The sequence below is a fragment of the Engystomops pustulosus genome, chromosome 9 (assembly GCF_040894005.1).
Source record: "Engystomops pustulosus chromosome 9, aEngPut4.maternal, whole genome shotgun sequence".
Classification (NCBI taxonomy): Eukaryota; Metazoa; Chordata; class Amphibia; order Anura; family Leptodactylidae; genus Engystomops; species Engystomops pustulosus.
Genome location: NC_092419.1, coordinates 16,673,151 through 16,678,008, shown reverse-complemented (window position 1 = coordinate 16,678,008; position 4,858 = coordinate 16,673,151).

Below are 4,858 nucleotides of genomic sequence, written 5' to 3'. Positions count from 1 at the left end.
CTTTGTGTCTGAATGTTCTGTGACCAAATATCTATGGGGGAACGGATAGCTGGAAGGAACAACGAGCAAGAATACAGGCGGTCCCCTACTTAAGGACACCCAACTTACTAATGACCCCTAGTTACAGACAGACCCCTCTGCCCACTGTGACCTCTGGTGACCTCTCTGGATGTTACTATAGTCCCAGGCTGCAGTGATCAGCTGTAAGGTGTCTGTAATGAAGCTTTATGGGGGAAATGATTTTTTTTGTCTGGATCTACAGTGATAAAATATACAGTTTCTCAACTTAAGAACAAACCTATGGAACTTATCTTGTATGTAACCCGGGGACATGGATTATAAAGAGAGGGTGTCATAGGGTCAAATGTATTATATTGTAAATTTTATATTAAATATCTGTTGTGAAGGAAACCGTGACGTTTCGGACCCCTGAAGGGTACACAAGGTCACTTAGTTATCCTTTTATAGACACTCCCAGAACGCACGGAAGTGATTTAAAATTGTCCACATAACTTCCGGATATGGCACAACAAAAAATCACAGCCCTGAAGCCAAGGAGCTGCCACCAGTTCTCCTTTAATATAAGCCCGGTCCATAACAGGATTATATAAGGTGAGGAACCAACCCGGTAGCAGGTATATAAGCGAGACTTGGACGTGCGATTCGTGAATCGAAATAAAAGAACAACACAGGTTACATTTTATATTTTATTGCCTTAAGGGCACAATAGACAATACAGTACACACAATAGATATATACACAGCCAAACAGAGTACAAAATACACAGGTAGCACTACAAGTAACAGCAATTCAGTAAGTTCGTTACCTTGTGTGTGTGGCCTAATGGAACCTGATAGTCCACACTTTAAGGATCCTTCTCTCCCCTTGATGTTAAAATGGTTCCCAGACAATAAAGACCCTGCGGCCTTAGAGGTGCCTGCTTATGTCAGGTGCAGACACACCTCTAGGAGGGGTCATGGGTCCCTCCTACCTGGTATTACATCCCGAACCCTGGAGAAGTCATAGCTTCTCAAGGGGAAGTTGTGGGGTCATGGTTCTGGTATCATTGGATCAAGGTGAATCCCTGGATCGCATTGATACCAAACCTGACCCATTTGCTATGGTCCTATCCAGAGATATTGATATCTCTGGACCCAAGGGTGCTAGAGCCCCAGGAATTGGAACACTGAGATCTCCTGAAGATAACAATCCTAAAATATAGATGGGGTGAGATGGATCATAACTCCATAACTGTCCCTATTCAACCTATTGGTTTAAGAGTCTTTGGGGCAGATTTACTTACCCGGTCCTTTCGCCATCCCCAAGGTGCATTCTCCGACGAGGATGAAGTCCGGTGCGATTCTTCAAGATCGTGCGCCCGATATCCTGCATGTGTCGCTTCCCCGCTCAGGTCCGCCGGAGTTCACCTTCTTCTTCCCGGTGTATGTAAGTGCATTGTCTTGTGACACAATTTGAATTGTAAATCCTGTGCTCAGTCCGAATCAGTCGGGTTGTCCGTCGGCCACCCCCCCCCCCCCAATTTGTGTCACATGCAAATCGGCGCAATTGCGCCACAATCCGATCGCGTGCGCCAAAAACCCCACTTAAATGTGGCCCAAATCGGAAATAGTCGGGAAACCCGACGAAAATGCACCATGCGAACCCTAAGTAAATGAGCATGATGACGACTTGGCTGCAGAGGTCCTTTGAAGCTACCTCTCCTGGAGTGATCGTAAACAACCTAGCTCGATTAGGCAAATTCAGCTGAGGGTGGGGGAAAGTGGGGAATTTGAGTACGATAAGCCTGGTCACTTTTATCACGTGTCATTTATTTTCAATGTTCAAATGAATAATAGTTATATAGAACAAAATGGGGCACATTTACTTACCCGATCCAGTCGCGATCCAGCGGCGCGGTGTCCGACGAGGATTCGGGTCTGCCGGGATTCACTAAGGTCCGTGCGCCCGATATCCACTGGGTGTCGCTGCTGCGCCGAAGTCCGCCGGAGTTCACCTTCTTCGTCCCGGTGCATGTGAGTGCTGATCTTGCGACACAAATCGTTTTTAAATTCTGCAGTTTTTCCATATCCATCGGGTTGTCCGACGGCCACGCCCCCCGATTTCTGTCATATGAAAGCCAAAATACGATCGTGTGCGCCAAAATCCCAGGGCAATACGGAAATTGTCGGGAAACCCGACGAAAGTGCGCGATTCGGACCCTTAGTAAAGGAGCCCCAATATGCCTGATAATTGTTGGGGATGCAAATTCAATGTCTCTTAGCAACCAAAAACAATGAGGGTTATCATTGGAGGCATCTAGAGCGGTATCAGGGATAGAAGGAGGATGAGCCGCGCATGCGCCATCTACTTGTAAATGGGCAAATAAATAAAGAAGGCTATAACCGCGCCATTGTGTTTAAGAGAAGAGTTGAAAAAAGTTAACCAGGGGTATAGTCCATTCCTACAACCACACTAGGAAGGGTGTAAACAGGTACCAAATTGTAAACCCAATAGAATAAGTATACATGGGGACGATATGAGACAAAATCCTATATTTGGGAAGTGTATCACCTCTAATCCCATAACATGGGAAAGGACCTATATGGACATTCTAGTCACCCAGGAAGGACAAATAATTAGATTTTTAGCATAAACAACCCCCCACAAATTAAAAATATTAGAAACATTCATTTATGTATGGATTATAGAGTATGCACTATCCCTCTATATTACCTTAGAGAGTGTCCCCCCTTTAATTAAAATATGCAATGTCTTTCAAATTAGAATATTGTGCCTGTTATGAATTATTATAATAGCGATTTACTTATATACTTTACCAGAACAAAGCTTACTATGTAAATACAGCACCAGTATGGAGTCCAATACATAAGTACAGCACTAGAACTGAGCTTCATACAGAAACACAGCACCAGGACCAATTCCCGTTTGCGCTGCACACTACCCCCAGTATATAGGTAACCACCACACTGCAGCCTCTCCCCCTTTCCCCAGTAAATAGGTAGCCCCAGCATGCTGCATTCAACCCCCTTCAGTATACAGGTAGTCCTAGCACACAACATTCACCCCCATTCAGTATAGCCAGCAAAATGCAGCCTCCTCCCCAGTATATGGGTAGCCAGCACCACACTGCAGTCTCCCCCAGTATAAAGGTATCCCCAGGACACTACAGTAATCCCCCTTCAGTATATAGGTAGCCACAGCATACTGCAGTCACCACCCAGTATATAGGTAGCCCCAGCACACTGCAGTAACCCCCCTTCAGTATGTAGTTAGTCCCAGCACACTGCAGTCACCACCCATTAGGTAGGTAGCCCCAGCACACTGCAGTCACTCCCCTTAATATATAGGTAGCCCCAGCAGAATGCAGTCACAAGTCGCTGCGTCATAGTGTGCACATGTGCCAAGCGCGCAGACTTGGTTTGCAATAGTGCAGAAGATAGAAGAGGGGAGAAGAAGAGCCACAGGGAGCGCCATAAGGTGAACATATTAGAGTGAACTAATTAGGCCATAAACAACATGTTAAAGCATCATGTATTGAGTGCAGGCCCTGAGGAGGGATCTGCATGGGATTATAATCAGTAGTGGATTTCTTCTGCTCCCTCAGTCTTTCCCATTACACACGTTGCCTCCTCAGTCTTCCCAGCGCTGACGTTAGGAGGCGACAAAGTGGGCATTTGCCCCTACATGTGCTGCTCCCTCAGTCTTCCCCCTACATGCGCTGCTCCCTCAGTCTTCCCCCTACATGCGCTGCTCCGCCAGTCTTACCCCTACATGCGCTGCTCCCTCATTCTTCCTCCTACATGTCCAGCTCCCTCAGTCTTCCCCCCTACATGCGCTGCTCCCTCAGTCTTCCCCCTACATGCGCTGCTCCGCCAGTCTTACCCCTACATGCGCTGCTCCCTCATTCTTCCTCCTACATGTCCAGCTCCCTCAGTCTTCCCCCCAACATGCGCTGCTCCCTCAGTCTTCCTCCTACATGTGCTGCTCTCTCAGGCTTCCCCCCAACATGTGCTGCTCCCTCAGTCTTCCCCCCAACATGCGCTGCTCCCTCATTCTTCCTCCTTCATGCGCTGCTCCCTCAGTCTTCCTCCTGCATGTGCTGCTCCCTCATTCTTCCTCCTTCATGCGCTGCTCCCTCAGTCTTCCCCGCACATGTGCTGCTCCCTCATTCTTCCTCCTACATGCGCTGCTCCCTCATTCTTCCTCCTACATGTGCTGCTCCCTCATTCTTCCTCCTACATGCGCTGCTCCCTCATTCTTCCTCCTACATGCGCTGCTTCCTCATTCTTCCCCTACATGTGCTGCTCCCTCATTCTTCCCCTACATGTGCTGCTCCCTCATTCTTCCTCCTACATGTGCTGCTCCCTCATTCTTCCTCCTACATGTGCTGCTCCCTCAGTCTTCCTCCTACATGTGCTGCTCCCTCATTCTTCCTCCTACATGTGCTGCTCCCTCATTCTTCCTCCTACATGTGCTGCTCCCTCATTCTTCCTCCTACATGTGCTGCTCCCTCATTCTTCCTCCTACATGTGCTGCTCCCTCATTCTTCCTCCTACAAGCGCTGCTCCCTCATTCTTCCTCCTACAAGCGCTGCTCCCTCATTCTTCCTCCTACAAGCGCTGCTCCCTCATTCTTCCTCCTACAAGCGCTGCTCCCTCATTCTTCCTCCTACAAGCGCTGCTCCCTCATTCTTCCTCCTACATGTGCTGCTCCCTCATTCTTCCTCCTACAAGCGCTGCTCCCTCATTCTTCCCCCTACAAGCGCTGCTCCCTCATTCTTCCTCCTACAAGCGCTGCTCCCTCATTCTTCCTCCTACAAGCGCTGCTCCCTCATTTT